Below are 21,682 nucleotides of genomic sequence, written 5' to 3'. Positions count from 1 at the left end.
TGTTTAAATTTTAATATAATATAATATGCACAAAAAAAAAAAACTATTTAATCTGCAAGGAATACAATAGTTATGTATTTTGTAAATCACAATTCAGCCTAAAAATAACAACTTGTAAATTTGTAGACTTAAATTAATTACTTACTAAACTAAGAAAAAAGTGATACATTTGCAATGATTTATATGAAAACGCTACTAAATGCTTGATTCGGATTGTCTGATGAATGTTAAAGGTGTGCCAGAGACATTGAACAGTTGCTTATTTTGATTTATTTATGTCTCTTTCTTTTCTTTCAGATGTTCCTCAACCTCTGCTCAACCTCCATCAGCAGATCCAGATGGACACAGAGGAATGTAATCATCACATCTGCCCTTTTCTTTCCCTCTTGTCCTCCAAATCATGACAAGATACTCTAAGAAAAGCAATTTTGAAAGCAACAGAGCTCTCAAAACTCTGTCAGAAACAAAAGAAGAGGCCAAAACAATGGACTGCTTTTCTCGTTTTATAGAAACGCTGACAGATATATGAGAAGAAAAAAAAAACTCATCTTTCATGTACATACTACAGTATCTTTTGAATTTTGTAGCCCATTTGACTAAACATCTCGTAATCAATTACTGTATGTTGATTTAAAATTTTATGCAATGCAATGCAAAAACAAATATCAATAAAATGTAATAAAATAAAATGCAACAATTCATTGCAGTAAAATGTAATAAAATGCAACAAAATGCAATGCAATAAAATTCATTCCAATACTGTATTAAAAGGTATTAACAAAATAAGTACAATGCAAGTACAAGTAAAAAAGTAAAAAAAATAATAAAATAAAAATGTAATAAAACTTAAATAAATTGCAATATAATTGTAAAATTTAATAAAATAAAATGAAAAATCTAATTAAATTGCAAAAAAATTATTGAATTCTATAAAATAAAATGAAAAATTAATTAAATTGCAAAAAAAATGTAAATTAAATTGCAATAAAATTCAAAAATAAAAATATGAAAAATCTAATTAAATTGCAATAAAATTATAAAGTCCAAAAAGAAAAAAATACAATTAAATTGCAACTAAATTATAAAATAAAATAAAAAATCTAATTAAATAGCAATAAAATTATAAAGTTCAATAAAATAAAATAAAAAAATCTAATTAAACTGCAATAAAATTATTAATTTCAAAAAATAAAATGAAAAATCTAATTAAATAGCAATAAAACTATACAATTCAATAAAATGAAAATCAAGTTAAATATAATAAAATTTAAGTAGCAATAAAATGAGAAAATTCAAAAAAAAAAATTAAAATATAATTTAACTGCAGTGAATTTAAAATTTCAAAAAATAAAATACAATAAAAATAAAACAGTGCAATAAAATAAAGTAGTGCAACACAAATAAATAAATATTAAATTGCTAAAATAAAATAGAGAATAAATTAAATTAAATTAAATAAAAGCAATAAAATGTAATTTAACAAAACGCAAAACAACTGCTATATATATATATATATATATATATATATATATATATATATATATATATATATATATATATATATATATATATATATATATATATTTATTTATATAGAATGCGCAATAAAATAAAAGAAATTGAAATAAACTCAGTGAAGGCGTGTGTTTGATTAGTCTACATTCTCCAGCTTTATTAAATGCTCTTGAACAGAAACTCATTCTTACAGTATGTGGAAGATGTAAGTGGGCTGCATCTGGGGATCATCAGGGTGTGAAGGACAGCAGGGGGGTTTGTGATATTCAGTCAATTCTACATTTTAACAAGACCGTTTCATCATTTAAACACATTTTAAAAACAACCAATACAATGTAAACCACAACAACAAAGTAATAATGAATACTCTATAATTATATTATTTGTCTAATAATTCAATAGACATGAATCAACTACTTTGATTATTAGAGATTAATCTCATCCTAAAAAAAGTTTGTATTTACATAATGTATGTGAACTCTGTGTATAAATATTGGGTAAAACATTAAATACAAAACCAAAAATACTGAAATATATACAACTGTTGAACCCTTCACTATTTTTCTCAGAAAGCATAATTCTAAAGGTGCCCATATGCTTGAACTTTTCCCCAGATGTTGATAACAAAAAGAAATCCATATATGCAAATAAAACAAATCTAATGTAATAAAACAAAATAACTAAGGGAAAAAGAATTGAACATGTGAAGAAAGGGGGATGTAGTTCGACAGTGAAAGCCCAGACAGCAGCTGAAATCTCTCAGGAGTTCTTCAGCAAGCCTCTGCCCTTCCTCAGTGTAAATGAATATCAGCTGCTTCAGTCCAACATCTACATCAGCAGGAGGATGAGGATGAAGCCAGGGTGGACATTTCAGCAAGACAATAGTCCAAAACACAGCCAAGGAGACTCTCAGATGCTTTCAGAGAACACTGTAAAAAGTGCTACACTCACAAAGTTGGTTCTATCTACTTTAAATAATTGCAATCTAGTTAATTTTATTTGTTTTATTCCAAAAAAATTAAATTTGCTTCCTCTTTACTTAAAATATATCAGTTTTTATATAACTGTATATTTTGAATAAAACTAATGCAATTTATTTGAGTAGATTTTTGTACGTGGTTATTGTGTAGAATAAATGTTATAAAAGTGAGTTGACACAGACAATTTATTAGAGCAGCTGTCGATGTGGGCAGGTGTTCATAAAACGTGATTTTTATAGTTTGGCGTGACTCCTTTTTCATTGCCCGGGATTTAGCAGGCAGACGCAGCTTCTGCAATGGTCGACATTAACTGCTCCCAGCAGCGGATCTGATTAACACGGTAAGTTGCAAATTTAGCCGAATGATTATTGTAAAGTCATGCAAAACTGCTGTCTTCGCTAGGCAGGTGAGGTTTTTAGCTTTGTAAATTGTACTGTAGCCTCAGGTATGTTAACAGTTAGACTGCTCTCACATGGAAAGCTAAGTTGGCTAACGCTAACCAACGCTAGTTTATGCTAACGATTAAAAGTGATATTATTGAGAAAAAATAGTGAAAGTAGTTTTAAAACACTTAGTAGGTATAACTAACGTTGCAGAACCGATTAACAAGGTCACTGGTGGGCGGTCGGGGTGTGGGGGTTCAGTTTGCTAGCGCTAACTTAGCTAAAGTTAGCTCACCTAAGTTATAGCAGCACATTAAGGATGGATATTAAATGCAGAAACGTATGCAACAGTTAAGTAGTGTGTGTTTAACGTAAGAGAAAGTATAACTTAAAGTTTGTGTTTTAGAGATTTAGTCCATAAGTTTTTTAATGCTGCATAGTGAATAAATTACAGATTTACAATTTATTTTAACTTAAATTACATTTACTACTGATGTTTACAGAACCATTTAAATTGTTTGCACCTCATTCTAAAATGCATGTTCTTGGTCTTTAGATACCAAAGTGATTTTGTTACCTGTGGATCTTCAAACTTCACATCCAGGTAAGAAAAACATTAGATACAACTACAGCTATAATTATTTGCAGGCAAGTAAAACATTGGTAAAATTGCAAACAATAGTGGGCTCCATAGAATTAACTTACATTTGATATCTGAAGATTTTTTTTATGTGTGCAACAGTAAAAACAGTATAAAAATATCCTAATGCAGTTTCTTATTATCTGTCAGTCTTTCAATAAAGCTAACTGATAACACTGAATCACTGAACTGTCATTTGCCAGTGACATTAAATTTGAAGAAAAAGTCAATTAAATGTAGCTTTAGCTAAAATTTAATGTAAACCTTAATGTAATGTGTAAAATGGCAATGTATTTATTTATTTATTTAATAAAATTTGTATTATGACGTGCAAAGTTTGGTGCAAAATGAAGATGACATTTAAATTATAGAACTTGTATTCTATATTTTTCATATAGCCATTTTCAAACAGTTTTAATATCTAAATTAAATACACATTCTTATGCTTTATAAGTTGCCAAAATAAACAAAAAATGTAATACCTAAATTTTAACAATTCTTTGATTGACAGGAAAACACAATGACATGCACTGTTACACTGAGTAAAATCACAGTTTTCTTTAAAATTTGATAACTAAAAACACCTGGAATAATGTAATTACACAACCTCTATAACCTTTTTTTATTTTTTAAATAGAAGTTAGGTAATTTTAACTAAGGTAATTTTTAACTGATAAACTAAGGTGTTTCATCCATGCATCATTCTCACTGGACTTTTGTAACTTCACTTGTAGTTATTTTCTATTCAGTATTTAGCTATTTAATGTTGTTTGGTAGCAACCACCTGAACTCCTGTTTCTTTTTGTCTCTACCAATAGAGTTGTGAGGAATCAGAGGTGCATGCGGCTGCCCACGGGAAAAATTTGCCATCAGCCCAACACAGTTTGGATTATCATAGGACTGTCAGAGGTTTGCCAAACCTGTCAAATGCATGATGGCTCCTGTTTGGACTTACCGATGTCCTCGACTTCAAGTATCCATCAAAACTGTATACATTTGAGATATATTAGAGACTCTTTGTGGGACTGGACATTATGCATCCTAAATCTTTATCAAAATATGCAAATCTCCTCACTGAGTTGCCTTGGATGATTTCTCAATAGGATCTGGTATTATTAATGTTTTTATTTATGTATTGTGTATGTGTAGCCACATTAATGGCCTATTTTGTAGTCACTATTAAAAGGAACATCGATTGATATTGAATACATGTTATGGTCTTTAATCCATCTTCCCATTCTTATTTAATTGTTATTGACAGGAAAGTCTGTTTATCTGTTTTTACTAGTGTATATTGTGCTTACAATATAGAAACGAAGATTTATTTTCTGAGGTTACAGCCAGAAGTCAATTAAATTAGTTTTAAATGACATATGCATGGTTAATTTTATTTAGATCATTAAGTTCATAATACTTAATTAAAATGAGTACAGTCAACATATAGCAATGTATAAGTAAGTTAAGTTTAACAAAAAAAGTAAGTTTATCTGATTTGAGTAATTTTAGAAATATTAGTTGGCTCAACTTAATTTTATTGCATTTGTTTTAAGCAATGTTTTAGTGTTTAAAATACTTAAAAAAGGCTGGAAGTTGAATCAACCTAAAACGTCCGATGCAACCACTTGCCTCACTTTTTATAAGTTAGATCTAAGTAACATTTTTTACAGTGAAAGAAAATCAAGCTGTAGAATGGCCCAGCCAATCACCTGACCCGAATCCAATTGAGAATAAACCTTGGATTTGATAGACGAGACCCACAGAAGCATCAAGATGTTGACACTCTGTTGAAGTCTGTGAGAAACTCACACCTGAGCAATGCATGAGGCTTCATTCTCCATATGAGAGGCGTCGTTAAGCTGACATCTTTATTAAATGCATTTCAGTAGTTCAGAACTTCCTCCTTGTGTCATTACATTGTTATGACACATTATTTTATGTTTTTGTTTTATTTTTATGTTCGTTCTGTTTTTTTTTTTTTTTTTCAATTCCATGTCAACAGCTCCTTTAGAAATATTATTCCCAGGAAAAACCATGACGTGTTGAAGATAAATAGTATTATAATATACAGTCTAAACTCCACAGATCTTAATCACATTTCTTTGACAGTCATTCAACGTTGACTTTAGCCCCAAAATACAAATGTTTTACTTCATCTTGTGCAACACATCTGAAAAAGCTTGTTTTGTGCAGCTTTAAAAGCGCAGCGTGTGACGACCAGAACAGAACATTGAGAAACACAGTCAGAGTCCTGGAGGCTGCGGTTCACTGCAATCCCATAATGCATTGGTAGGGCTTAGTCAGGAATAAAGGCTGAGTGCTAATGCTACATGATCAGCAACAACCAGAGCTCACAGTGCTGGAATATGAAGAGAAATGATCAGGATTAACTCATTCTGCTGCTGTACACAGACTGATGGAGAAGCAGATCTGAAACACACAGACTTTCTCTTTGCTCTGAGTTTTTGATAATTTTTTATTTATTTATTTTATATATAGATTAATCTATTTATTTAGGTTAATTTACTTCAATTAATGTATTTTAATTAATTTATTTATTTACTTATTAATTTTATATAGATTTATCTATTTATGTTAATTTATTTATTTTAATTATTCACTTAATTATTATTTTTTTATTTCTGTAAAAACATTGAAAAAAACTGACATTTTTAAATGTATAAATATATTTATTTATTTTTATTAATCTATTTTTATTGATTTATATTAATTAACTAATTCACATTCAATTTTTTTATTAAATTTTGTAAAAATTTTTCAATTTTTATTGATTTAAATTAATTAATTTATTTATTTATTTTTATATATGGATTTATCTTTTTTATGTTAATATATTTTAATATATTTAAAAAATAATACTTCAATTAATTACTCATTCATTTTAATTTGTTTATTTTAATTTATTTTAATTAATTAGCTAATTTATTTATTCACTTATTTACTTATTTTATTTCATTTTATATATGTATTTATTTTAATTAAATTATTTTTATAAGTTATAATTCATTAAAAAATAAATATTAGTTATTCATTATGTATGTATGTATGTATGTATGTATGTATGTATGTTTGTTTGTTTGTTTGTTTGTTTGTTTGTTTGTTTGTTTGTTTGTTTGTTTGTTTGTTTGTTTGTTTGTTTGTTTGTTTGTTTGTTATATAAAATGATGTAGAAATTTATGTAGAAAAATAAAAGAATAATAGAATGCAAAAGAAATGTTTTGCTAACAAATAAAGCTTCAAAATAAGCATTTTCTCTAGACAATCAGTTTAGGCCTTCACAAATAATTTCATAGAGTAAGGTGGGCCTCGAAGTGAAAAAGGTTGAGAACCCCTGCCCTAGAGTGTAAAGAAGAGTGTGTGTGAAGTTTCAGCTCAAAATACCACACTAATAATGTTTTATAACTCTCTGAAACTGACCCGTTTAGGCTTTGATGCTAATTGCTTTTATGCTAATTGGGCCATTTTGGTGACTGTCGCTTTAAATGCAAATGAGGCTGGGCTCTTTTCAAAAGAGGGTGGAGATACAAACACCTTTGTATCAGCATAGTGGCAGATTCAATTAATGTTATCTTAAAATCTTATGAAATATATTATTGAAAACTCTTGACGGCTGCTTCTCACTCAAGGCTGTTTATGCTAATGAGGGAGAGATGGTCACTAGTGGGCGGGGTTTTCTCCATCTGATGACATGTATGAAGGGAGAATGTCAATCAAAGTGTTTCTCCACACTGTTTAAATCAAGTCTGATTATAACAAATAGAGCTAATTAACATTTACCATTAAAAGCTGGTCATATACACACTCTGATGACACACAACTCTGTTTAAACCCTTTAGTGATTCTTTTTTCATAACAGGTCTACTGAACTAAAATAAAAAAAGTAATACTTTACTGGCAAACAGCGGAGTTTCTGTCACGCTACTTAAAGCTAGTTGTACATTGAGTGCTTCGCCACAGCTTCCCCTGCGGGCAGATGGAAAAGACAACCGTGTTTTATCTGTATTACGTCTTCTCTTCATTCTAACAGGAGCTGCTGATATTTAAGATGACAGGTGGAGACGATGTAATCACAGAAATAATCACACGCCAAACAGCATCCTAACGAGCAGGAAGTCCACCGGCTGAGGTAATGTTTCCTGGACGCAATGATTTCTACCCCACTGAAGCACCTCTGGCCAAAAAAACTGCTCATTTCAGTACGCTAATGTGAAATGTCCAGCTAGTGGCGATAAAAGTTTTACCCGTAACATTAATGTTTTATTAAGCTGGTTACCTCACAGTGGTCCAGAAATTAGACATACTTCAAGTTTAGTGCGCTGTGTACTAGAGCTGGACCATATTGGAAAAACGGGACATTGCTCAACATATTTTGTTTTTGCCATGATACACGGTGCTCAGCATAATTAAGTACACCCCATTTTGAAAATGAATATTATGATCCATTTCTCAGTGATTAAAGGTGATATATTTTGGCCCATTTGAACAAAACAGATTCATTGAACGGATATATTAGTCACCGAACATCTTTAAAAATAGAAAGATAATGCATTTAGGAGTGAAGCAGTGGCGCAGTAGGTAGTGCTTTACAGCAAGAAGGTCACTGGTTTAAGCCTCGGCTCAGTTGGCGTTTCTGTGTGGAGTTTGCATGTTCTCCCTGCGTTCATCTGGGTTTCCTCTGGGTGCTCCGGTTTCCACCACAGTCCAAAGACATGCAGTACGGGTGAATTGGGTAGGCTAAAGTGTATGAGTGTGTGTGAATGTGTGTGTGGATGTTTCCCAGAGATGGGTTGCGGCTGTAAGGGCATCCACTGCGTAAAAACTTGCTGGATAAGTTGGCGGTTCATTCCACTGTGGTGACCCTGGATTAATAAAGGGACTAAGCCGAAAAGAAAATGAATGAATGAATGATGCATTTAAATGCATGCAAAATATTGGGAATAACAAAATTTCAACAAAATTTATATACATTTTTTGTTTCTCTTAAATTTCGTTATTTTTAAATATTTATTTAATATTTTTCCCAAAACTTGAACCTAATTTTAGCAGTTATTTTGTTAGATTACCATGTGACTATGCTATTAAGTTTTCTTGTGTACGAGCTGTGCTAATCGCGGATGCAGTCTCACCCAGTCATTAGGTCTCACAGCTTGGCACTGGCAGGTCTGCCTTGCCTTCGGAATGCACGTGCAGTCACGAATAATTAAGAAGCCGGCTCTTCTCATAGGATAAGAAAACTGCTATGAATAATAACGAGAAATCAACCCGTCATCACTCCACTTGCACTTTTGTGCTACGTCACTGATTTTGATCCGCCCCAAAAATCATTTTAAACCCGGAAGCTGAAATTAGCTGACAACAGCTCAACATTATCCAGTTTACCCTACAATTAAAGCTGACAGGTGCTAACATGGCCTTAAATTATGCTCAACAGTCTACCTTTATTTTATAGTCTACCTTTATTACGGAGTATTTCCATACAAAGTGTGAAGCTGCCTGGTTGGTTCCTGTCACGACTCCGGGTTCGCTCGCAGCACTCTGAAATGTTTGATTGTTTTCAACTGGCAGCGCCTGGAATGCATGAGCGCGACATACTGCATCCCTTCCTAATTGTGCGCTGAATAGGCGCATCTCCATTTGAATTAGCAAAACCGAGCGTGCAGAAGATGCTACATGTGAAAGTCCCCTTTTGTTGACTCGCGCTATCAGACCCGTGCATTGCAAGGTTCTGTTTGTGGTTGAATGTGAATAAATACTTCATGCACGCCAACCAAGGAAGTCCAGTGGGCCGCATGTCTGCTGTTAACGAACAGTTTTCATATCTAGTGATTCACAAGTGTTGCGAAATGCATTATGGGATGTTGATCTCTACTCTGTCCGCTTTTGATGTTGAAAATTCAACTCTACCATTTAACAGTGACTTTAATTGACATTTTAGTCGTTTTAATTAATATAATGTATAATAAATAAGAGAAATAATTATGTATAACAACAGAAAATGGGCTGCAGTTTACTACAAGGTTCTGTAGCGTAATATACAACACCAACCCAGACGATGTAGCACTTTAAACTATTAAAAATGACAAAAGTACATTTTTTTGACCTTTTCAAGGTTAAAAGTTGCTGGAAGAAAGATTAAGCTCCAATAATGCAATTCAAAAGCAGAAATAAACGGGAAAAAATAAAAACATGAATCACAAAACGCGGAAAACTGCTCATTTACAAATCTTTTTTTTTACACTGTAGTGTCATCTGAACTCTGCACGAGGTGAGTTTCCTACCTTATGAAACTGATCTGGCATCAGGAGAGCATCTATAATGCCTCATTAGGTTTTGGAGCAGATCGAGCATCACTTGGCAATCCTCTGAGCTCACTAAGAGACATTCGAGAGATCATGTAATTGTTCAAATCCCGCTGTGCACGTGTGCCAATGTTCACTTTCTCCTGATCAGCTTTTAATGTCAAGAGGTTGTTTTTTTTTTTGCATGGAAAGTGGGGGTCAGAAACAGCTCAGTGGGAGTCTTTCGTAATTAGTAGCTATTCCACACATCTGGAAACATCTGTCACAGGGGAATTATCTCTTGCTTCTGGGAACAGACCTTAAATGGCCAACCGCATATGTTTTCCAAATGCACGTGCACACACACAAACACATAACTGCAAGTCAGCCTGACATAAATTCATTTTTAAGTGCATTAAGCAAAAAATAAATTGAAAAATGCCATCAAAATCAGTTAGGATCTCATTTAAAATATGTGATGCATGTGATTTTTACACTATTTTTTGTTAAGGGGACCTACTGATGTCCCTAGTGTGTGTATGTGAAGTCTCAGCTCAACATATCACACAAATCATGTTTTATAACTTTCTGAAACTGACCCTTTCAGGCTTTAAAAGGGCACCTATGATGAAAATCATCTTTTGTAAGCTGTTTGGACACAACTGTGTGCAGGTATAGTGTGTCCACAGTCATATAGGGGAATTACCAACCTATGTCACACATGATGTCACATGGGTTCAACCGTGCATACCAGTTGCAAAGAGACAGGTTGCAATAACAAACATGTTGTGTTGTGCTGTAGGATGTCAAGACTTAAATTTTATCGTACACCACACTGCTTTAGATGCCAACCGCAGACGTCTTTGGCTAACAGACGTCACAAGAGCTGAATCGAGCGTGGACCTAATTAAAACTGCTGGACTCTGCAGTTGTGATGTCATATCAGGCAAGTTTACGCTATGATGAAATTTTTTTTGATTGCAGCAATTTCAGCAAACACAGTTACATTTGGTGAATTAATCTGCGGACAATGCTTAAAATGAAATGTAAACATGTAAGTTCACATACTCTGTCGTACAGGTGCAGTTCACTGTCAGAATGCAGTTGTTCTGCTTGTTGATGATCACCCAGGCCTTGTACAGCCTCGTCTTCTTTCCTTGTCTTTGGCTAGGCAGAACCTCGGTTTTTAGCACTACAAAGTTTTGAATCTGGTAATCATAGAGCAGGGGTTCCCAAACTTTTCAGCCCCTGACCCCCAAAATGACAATGCCAGTGACTCGCGACCCCCAATATCCTCTGAGGTGGTTATAAATAAAGAAACCTTGCATACAATGGTGCATACACACCATAGACCCAAGTCTATTCTTCGTTTCTGTTTTTTAATGGATACAGTGCTGTAAATGGACCAGAAAGTTCAACCTGGTGCTATAAAATCAATCCGCTGCATCTGATGCTATTGCTGTGTATTTAATATAATGTACCCCAGGGGTCGCAATCCAATAGAACAGGGGTGCTCAACCCTGTTCCTGGAGATCTACCTTCCTGCAGATTTCAGTTGCAACCCTGCCTGTAGTTATCAAGTGCTGTTCAGGTCCTTATTAATTGATTCAGGTGTATTTGATCAGGGTTGGAGCTAAACTCTGTAGGAGGGTAGATCTCCAGGAACAGGGTTGAGCTCCCCTGCAATAGAAATATAAGCTATTATAGTAACTATATAATATATATTTTTTTTCTCTTCAGTAGGTTATGAATAAAATATGGTAAATCTTGTGGTTTATTAAAAATAAATCGATTTTTGGAAATCACCAGGGGACCCCCCTTCATTGTCCCGCGACCCCTCTGGGGGTCCCGACCCCCACTTTGAGAACCACTGTCATAGAGCATTATTTCTTGCACATGACCACACAGAACAACATTGTAGACATTCAAAGACTTGTGGGCTTTAACTGCTCTCATGGTAAAACACTTGGAGCTTCAATGAGATTGTATATTTCAGGCTGGATGCTTGGCCATTTCGTCTCATCCAATATCCATTGGAAGGGTGCTATCGCAAATGGATCGGTCAGACGAACACCGCTCACTTTAACGTTAATTTTGCAGAATAACTGTGCTTATCACTGGGTGACGAGCTGTTATACTATGCTGAAAGCATTCCGTAAATAATATGTAATTTACATAATACAGAATAAAATTTGTTTCTCACAAACATGAGATCTGGCCACAAAAAAACAGCAACAGTGCGTTTAAAGCAGAAAGTTTGAATGTTCTGAAAGCTATAATAATTAATATGATGAGAGTTGAGTTGAAACTTTACAGACACACTTTATGGAGACACTTATATTAAATCTTGAAAAATGGGTAAAATAGGTGCCCTTTAATACTTGTGGCGTTTTGGTGTCTGTCGCTTTAAATTCAAAAAAGATTTTTTCAAAAGAGGGCGGGGCTACACAAATCTTTTTTTTTTATTATTCCTGATGTTAAAATAGGATCCAAATCCCTCCCTTTTTGAGGCAGACATCAACATGATGTAGGAGTGTGGTTTCCCCGCCCACCAAATTGATTGACAGCCCCGTATTAACATGTCTCTGTAGTAACACGTATAATTATATCAACAAGACAGGACGTGCAAAAAGCAACCGGGATAAAATGATCTGTTGAGCTCTCTGTGATCATCATCAAATGTGATCAAGAATAAAGTTAAACAAGTTTAACACGTTTAAAACAGTGCATGTTTGTAATAAAGACAGTAAAATCACTGTAATTCATCAGCACAGGCGCAGAGTGTCAGTACAATAATAAAAGACGACGATTCAATCCCGGTATGTGGACATTAAATCAGGTACATTTTGTACATCAACATAACGGATATCCATACAGAAGTGAATATTAACATGTATCCTGTCACATTTGCCGTGCAAAAATAGTGCAAAGATAAACGCACATGCTGTGTATGGGTGTGTCCACTATGTCTCTGTGTGTGTGTGCGTGTGTGTGTGTGAATTTTGTAACGACATTGTGTGTGACTCATCAAAAGGATCGAGTTACTCCACAACAAATACATCAAATAATCATTGGGAAAGCTCTTACTGTAGTACTTCTCACAAACATTACAAGAGATCTGCTTCATGTCTGTCACTGTGCTGTTTATCTGACGCAGCTGAGGCGGAGATTCAGGCACACTCTGACAGGCATGTGTGAACAGTGGGCAGGGAGAACCAGTATTAAAGGCACAGGCCACAAACAGCTACAGTGCGTTTAAAGCAGAAAATTTGAATGTTCTGAAAGCTATAATAATTAATCTGATGAGAGTTTTAAGCTGAAACTTTACAGACACACATTATGGAGACACAAAATACTTATATTAAATCTTGAAAAGGGTGTAAAATAGGTGCCCTTTAATCCTAATTGTGGTGTTTTGGTGACTGTAGCTTTAAATTCAAATGAGATTGTGCGCCTTTCAAAATAGGGCGGAGCTACAAATGCCTATGCGTCAGATTTAAAAACAAGACTGCAGTCCCATGCTAATGAGGGAGAGATGGTCACTAGTGGGCGGGGCTTTCCACCTCTGACGACACGTACAGGAGAATGGTAATCAATGTGTTCCTTTAATCGAGCCTGATTATAACAAATACAATTAATACAATTTTATCATTATAAGCTGGTTATAGTCACAGACTGCACTTTATAAGCACTTTATAAAAGGGATTTCTGCATAATAGGTTTCCTTTAAATTCTTATTTTTATTTGTTTCAGAATGCAAGGCCACCATAAGTACAACATGTGCCAACTTACTTACCTCAACACACAACGTAGACAAATATCAATTCATTAAAAGCCTGTACTTCCCAGAAGTGTGTAAAACAAGGCAAAAAAAAGAGCCACGATAGCTTTCCCTTTCCAGTCCTCTTTTAATCCAATTGTCAAATTATAAAAATGTGGTGCCATGATGTTCGGGATATTAGGCAGAGTGGGGCTGAGGCATTCAAGCCTTTTCATTAAAAGCTAATTAAAGTGTTTATTTATTTCCATTGGCTCCAAACACAAGAGACTTGAATCAGAAATCAATGAATTTAAAAGCCTAATGACATTGCAAATTAAAAGCAGCGTTGCAGATACCGATCTGAGATCCTCTAAGCTTTTTATATTGAGTTAGTTGGAAGTATGAGCCACGTTACACTGTACAAAAATGCTGGGTTGCACACAATTCATTCATGTTGTCCCTAGGACTGTCTACTTTTTTGATGTAGATATATTAAATAAATAAATAATAAATGAGATTATTATCGTTTTATGCACTCTTTGTCAAGACCATTTTATACCAATCATTATATAATGCCAGAATGCAAGTACACTCCAAAGAACACGTAATGTTTTATTCTTAAGAATATTTAATTTACTTCTAGTCATTTTAACAATTTACATTAAGCATTGGAATCAGACTGTGAAAATGCATATCCTAAATATAGAATAATAATGATGATAAATGTTAACAAAATCAGTGCAAGGTAAAAATCACACTTAAAAAAAAAAAAAGTAAAAGACCTATTTTCAGTTGTCGGACGCCCACATGAAAATATACTATAGTAATTTATAATACATCCTAGGGCTGCACTATATTGGAAAAATCTAGCATTGCAATATTTTTTATTTTGCGATATATATTACGACAGCAATACAATTTCATCAGATGACTTACTATCTTTATATGGAAATAATTTATAATGTTAGATGGGTTGGGATGATTCTGCAGTGGGAGTGGGATCTCCATGAAATCTATTAAACACAATTTTGGGGTCCTCCGGCACATTTTCGTTGTTGTCTGTGCTATTTACAGTGCATTTCGGTATTTGCCAGAATAAAATTTTATTAAATTAAATAAATAATACATAACATAATGGACCTGAGTGCATCCTAACTGCACATCAAAATAGGGTGCTTAAGTCACAAGTGAGCTTGTACAAATCAAATGATGAGGCAATAAAATAAAATAAAAAAGATAAAATAAAATAGAAAAATAATAAAATAAAACGAAAGATAGCATCATAAACAAAGCTGCTTTGAAACTACATCAAAACCAAAACCGAATCAACCACCAAGAATCGAAATCATTACAATACAAAAACAAAAAAAACAAGGAAAATCTAACTAATTAATGACAACCAAAACAAAACAAATTAAAAACAACAATAAAAACCCCACACAAAAAAATTACAAAACAAAAATATAAAAACCTAAAACAAAGAAAACATTTTGTCTAAACCAAATCAACACAAAAAACAACAAAAAGTCAAAGCTCAAGCCAAAATAAAACTAAACCTAACAAACCAATACAACAAAACACAAACAAAAATAAAATAAAATAATTTAAATAAAATGTAATAAAATTTAAATTAAATAGAAAAATAATAAAATTAAATTAAAATTAAATTTAAAAAATAAAAAAAATGAATTGACTAAAATTAAATAGTAAACAATAATAAAAAAAATTAAATAATTAAATTAAACTAAACAAATACATTATTAATTAATTAATTAATAAAACCAAAATAAATCAAAAAAGGAGGATCTGTTCCTCCAAGACGTCAAATGAAGTTCAAGATGCTTTTAAAATGTTTATATAATGGGACAAAAGCAGTCGCTGGACTCTGATCTGCTGCAGTGCAACTACTTATAAAATGTGCCATGTGAAAAGCATTCAGTTAATAAATCTGCCAAGTGTTCTATAAATAGGTGTACATAACTGTGCTTAAAGACGTGTAGAAGGATCAGAACCTTTAACCCAAATCCAAAAGCGAGGAATGTTTGGACACACAAGCTGGACGTTGCTCAGGATTACGCAATCAGATCTAAAGCGCCTCGACTCTCTTACAGGATCCCCCTCTCTCCTGTTATTCCAGACCCCAAAGCCAGAGTGCAGATCGGTGCCAATCAAACTCGTGTGTGTGTGTGTGTGTGTGTGTGTGTGTCTGTTTTTGTGTGTTTGATTGTGAGTGTGTGTGCATGCATTTTTCAGTGAGAGACCCTGTGTGTGTACTTGTGCCCATCTATGTGTGTTTGTATGCATGTGTGTGAGACTTGTGTCTGTGTGAAATGTGTCTGTGAGGTTTACTGCGAGTGTTTGTGAGCTCATGTATGGGAGTTTGTGTCTGTCTGTGTGAGTGTGTGTTTGTGAGTTTGATTGTGAGCATGCGTGTGAGAAAAAGTTTGTGTCTGTGTTGTGTGTGTGTGTACTTTACTGGCCCATGCTGAAGCCTATCCTAAGTATGCATGTAAATGAGTGGGTCAAATTCCAGGCCCAGGGGTTTGCTGGAGACACCAGGGTAAGATCTGGCCAGGGCTGTCAATAATTCAACCCCGACCACAAGCTCTGTCTTCCGCCTCCCAAATGCACATTTAAGCCCATTCTCTGGTTCTCTGACCGCCATAACAAACAGACAGGGTGAGAAGTACAAACACACACACAAGAGCGAATTAACGCATACGCACACACTCACATAAACAAACATTCATCTCTTTATACTCAAATACCTCAGCGGCCGGAGACAAAAAATAAAACGTGGAATAAATTGTCTCGGACTTGCTTTGCCAACCCCAAACACATAAACACACTCCCACATATACACACACCGCAATCCCCTGAATTGCTGGAATCAAACAAAAGTGCATCGAGACAAGGAAGGTGGTCTGCTTAAGATTCTTCCATCTGAAGTAATGCTGCTGCTCCTAATATAACAATATCAATGATGAGCAAAGAGCTGTGCAAAAACACACACACACACACACACAACGGCCTATTTAATTAATCCAATTCTCCTATAGTGCATGTGTTTGGAGCACCTGGAGGAAACCCACACAAACACAGGGAGAACATGCAAACTCCACACTGACATGCCAACTGACCCAGCCAGGACTCGAACCAGTGACCTTCTTACTGTGAGGCCACAGTGCTAGATAATAGAAATAAAGTGGTTCATGTTAACTCGTGGTGCATTAACTAATGTTAACAAGCATGATTTGGGATGTTTAATGCTCATTCATTCATTTTCTTTTTGGCTTAGCCCCTTTATTAATCTGGGCTTGCCACAGCGGAATGAACCGCCAACTTATCCAGCATATGTTTTATGCAGCGGATGCCATTCCAGCTGCAATAGGATGTTTAATAAGGCATTAATAAAAGTGGAAGAATGATTAATAAATGCTGTTCATTATTAGTTCATGTTAGTAAATACATTAATGAAACCTTATTGTAAAGTGTGACCATTATAATATTTGATAAATCGCAACTACCATTATACAAATTGTTTAGTGATGCAGTCAAAGACGGAGAGTTCAAAAGCAGCAGCAGCATTAAACTTGTATTATAATAAATATGAAACTTTAATTTTCCCTTTAGCTGTAACGGTTTCCTCCGCAACTAATAACAGATCAATGAGATGAAAATCCGATCCTTGGAAAACAAATGCTTAACCCCTATAGAGATAAAAACAAAACAACAAATCACAAACAACACATAAAAGCCAAAACCAACATTTAAATAAAGCCCAAAAACAACACAAAAATACTAAAAACATCAAATAAAGCAAAAGTTAAAGCAGCAAACAAACAACAAACTCAAACCGAACAAAAATAAGCAAAACAATATATATATATACATACACACACACACATATATATATACAGGGCCGGTGCGTCCATACAAGCGAGCTAGGCGAACCTCCCGGTCCTTACTTTCATCCGCAACACCCACTTCTCCCTCCCTCCCGGTTATCCCTTTTTTTTACTTTTGGGGGATGGATGGATGGAGGAATGGACGGACAGATAGACGGACGGACAAATAAATAAGTAAATGGATGGATGGACGGACGGATGAATAAATAAGTAGATGGATGGATGGAAGGATGGATAAATAAGTGGACGGATGGACTGATGGACGGACAGATGGATAAATAAATGCAGGGATGGATGGATGGATGGATGGATGGATAAATAAATGCATAGATAGATGGATAAATAAATAAATAAATGCATATATTGATGGGTGGATGGATAAATAAATGGATGGATGGATGGATAAATGCAGGGATGGGTGGATGTATAAAGAAAGAAAGAAAGAAAGAAAGAAAGAAAGAAAGAAAGAAAGAAAGAAAGAAAGAAAGAAAGAAAGAAAGAAAGAAAGAAAGAAAGAAAGAAAGAAAGAAAGAAAGAAAGAAAGAAAGAAAGAAAGAAAGAAAGAAAGAAAGAGATAAATAAATAAATAAATAAATAAATAAATGCATATATTGATGGATGGATGGTTGATGTATAAATAAATGCATGGATGGATGGATAAATAAATGTAGGGATGGATAGATGTATAAATAAATAAATGAATAAATGAATAAACGCATATATTGATGCATAGATGGATGGATAAATAAATGCATATATTGATGGGTGGATGGATAAATAAATAAATAAATAAATAAATAAATAAATAAATAAATAAATAAATAAATAAATAAATAAATGGATGGATGGATAAATAAATGCATGGATGGATGGATGGAAGAGTACAAAAACACGTCTCGTATGTCCGTCAACACAGGCGGATGCACACTCCTGCAGGTCAGTGTCAAGTGCAATTCCTTGACTCCATCCAGACTAACTGCATATTAATACATGTACATGCATTGCACATGCTTTCACATCAAGCCCAAGACAAGCAGACTGTTGAAACCAGAGCCAACAAGGTGCAGGAACGTTTTCCTAAGGACACCCAAATGAATAACCAAATAAGCAAACGGTAATTCAAGCTAAAGTGGAGAGTTCAGCCTCGCGTCTCTGTACACCGTGAATAAACTCGTCCCGTTCCAGCAGTGAGGAAAGGTAAGGAGGTCCAGCAGTGGTTGAGGACGGATCAATGGCCTTCTGTTTGATTTGGAGTCTGATTCTGGACTACAGATGATGAGGACAAACCAAAAACCTGCAGGACACCTACAGGACACTCCAATCAGCAGCTTTTCTTCTCTAAAAGTGGCAACTGAGCACCAATAAATTAAATGACCACAATAAAATTATTAAAACAAACAAACGTCTGAACAAAGATCAACCAACAATAAGCTAAATTATAGCAAAAACCTAACATGAAAATCTTAAACAAAACCAGGGTAAGGACAGCCAAATCTCAATACATGCTAAATATTTAGGAAAAACAAAAATACAAAACCTAAAACCAAAAAAAATAAAATAAACATCAGGCTAAACTAAAACAACAACACACAAAACAAACAAAACGTCAAAGGCATATTTTGCAAAAAGGGAAGAATTCTCATCCTCCCACTCACGCTCAGTGGATTAGAGAAATTATTTCTTGTCTTCATTTAGAAAAAATCTGGTTTTCATTAAGAGGGTCAGGGGGAAATTTATTTAAGGTGTGGCAACTTTTTATTGATTTTGTGGAAAATCTCAAATAATCTGATTTTGCTGTACATATGCTGTGTATTTATATGTTAGTAAAATTTATTGATTAAATGTTTTTTTTAATTTATTTATTGTTATTATTAATATAATTATTATTATTTCTATATATTTGTTTTTAAACCTACATGTACAATTGTGTATATTTGTTAATTTTTGCAGATTTTTATTCCTGCTCCCGTCCGCTCCTGTCAGGTTTTATCTCGGACCCGACCGCTCCCGCTTATATTCAGCATTTGTTCACTTGCTGTCTGATCCGCCCCATTTTCTACCCGACACGCCCATTCCCACTAACGGGAGGAGATGATGTGTTCGCAAATCCACAGCATCACGCTCTCTCTCTCATTTAAACACATAAACAGCACCAAACGAGTGACACAGCATCACACTCTCTCTCATTCACACACAAACACACACATAAACAGCACCAAACGAGTGACACACAGCATCACGCTCTCACACACACACACACACACACACACACACACACACACACACACACATATAAACAGCACTAAACAAATGACACACAGCATCACACTCTCACTCTCACACACACACACATAAACAGCACCAAACAAATAACACACAGCATCACGCTCTCACTCATACACACACACACACACACACACACACACACACACGCACACACACGCACACACACGCACACACATAAACAGCACCAAACAAATGACACACAGCATCACGCTCTCTCTCTCTCACTCACACACACACACACACACACACACACACACACACACACACACATAAACAGCACCAAACAAATGACACAGCATCACACTCTCTCTCACTCACACACACACACACACACACACACAAACAGCACCAAACAAATGACACACAGCATCACGCTCTCTCTCACTCACACACACATAAACAGCACCAAACAAATGACACACAGCATCACACTCTCTCTCACTCACACACACACACACACACACACACACACACACACACACACACACATAAACAGCACCAAACAAATGACACACAGCATCACGCTCTCACTCACACACATACACACACACACAGACAGCACTAAACAAGTGACACACACACACACACTCTCCCTCACTCACAGACATACACACACACACACACACACACACACACACACACACACACACACACACACACACACACACACAGACAGCACCAAATAAGTGACACACAGCATCACACTCTCCCTCACTCACACACATACACACACACACAGAACCAAATAAGTGACACACAGCATCACGCTCTCTCTCACTCACTCACACACACACACACACACACACACACACACACACACACACACACACACACACACACACACACACACACACACACACACACACAGCAACAATAAGTGACACACAGCATCACGCTCTCTCTCATTCACACATGCACACACACATACACAGCACCCAGGTGGATCCCCTTTAAATTACACTAGAGTTACCGACCGCTCCCTCGCATTATTCGGAAATTTATTCCCGCACTGCAAGAGATCTGGTCAGTCCTGCGGCTCCCACAAGAATGCAGACCTCTAGTTCACAGTGCTCATATACATTAGTTTTTATAACTCAAATAGTTTGTAGCAATCAGTTTCCTCAAACGGTTTGAGTTGTCTGAACTTGTTGGGTTTTACAGTACTTGACTGGTTTGAGTTCTCTTCATTTATTGGCTTTTACTGTGCTCAAGTTGCTTCATTTACTCAAATGGATTAAGTTCACAGTAGTCAGCAGGATCCCACGGGAATGCAGACCTTTAGTTAACAGTGCTAGTACACAGTGCTCTTATAGATTTTATTTTTTTACTTAATTGGTTTGTGGCAATCAGTTCCCTCAAAAGGTTTGAGTTACTTTAACTCTCTGGGTTTTACAGTGTACTATAAAGTTTCATAACTGGCGAATGATGATCTAGTGGGTTGCCTCTTGCAAATAGGGTATATGCAGAGCTAGTGCTGTTCCCATGCTGATACACTTCCGGTGAGCTGTTATTGTGAACTTATTTCCATTTTATACGGTTTCTTATACAGCATGGATGTTGTAATGTCATTAAAATACATTCAGTTAAATAAACTGTAGCATTTATTTAGTTGCTTAAGCGTAAAACGAGACAAAAAGTTGTTTACTCGCACACGCCCGTCACAATCGGCAGGCTAACGCAGAAGCTCCATTGAATATACTGGGGTGAAAAATGCTCATATAATAAAGACATGGCAGGGGAAATGTAATGTAATGCAGTGCTTCTTGTACAATCTGAGACCCACTTTAAATCGGATATCACTCAGCTAGTGGATATCGCTGAATTTTAAAGAAAACAGACCTTAAACGCACCGGATTTTGCATTGGCATTCAATTCGCCGGAAGCGCTTAACCCAGGTTACTGGCAAATTAAAAG

The 21,682-nt window shown here is 34.9% G+C and overlaps 1 protein-coding gene and 1 long non-coding RNA gene across 30 annotated transcripts in view; one reads left to right on the top strand and one right to left on the bottom strand.

Annotated features, from left to right (window-relative positions):
* LOC147834363 (uncharacterized) overlaps positions 1-21,682 on the bottom strand; it is a 332,733-nt gene that overhangs the window by 229,748 nt on the left and 81,303 nt on the right. The gene's annotated exons all lie outside the window — the stretch shown is intronic.
* On the top strand, positions 2,776-4,724 carry LOC141376734 (uncharacterized). The gene is made up of 3 exons (XR_015503620.1): positions 2,776-2,835; positions 3,435-3,482; positions 4,337-4,724. It is a non-coding gene; the product is annotated as an uncharacterized LOC141376734 (long non-coding RNA).

This window comes from Danio rerio, chromosome 12, assembly GCF_052040795.2.
Source record: "Danio rerio strain M-AB ecotype USA chromosome 12, GRCz13ab, whole genome shotgun sequence".
In the NCBI taxonomy this organism is placed as follows: Eukaryota; Metazoa; Chordata; class Actinopteri; order Cypriniformes; family Danionidae; genus Danio; species Danio rerio.
The sequence above is the reverse complement of the archived record's forward strand: the minus strand, read 5'-3'. Positions and strand labels throughout refer to the sequence as shown.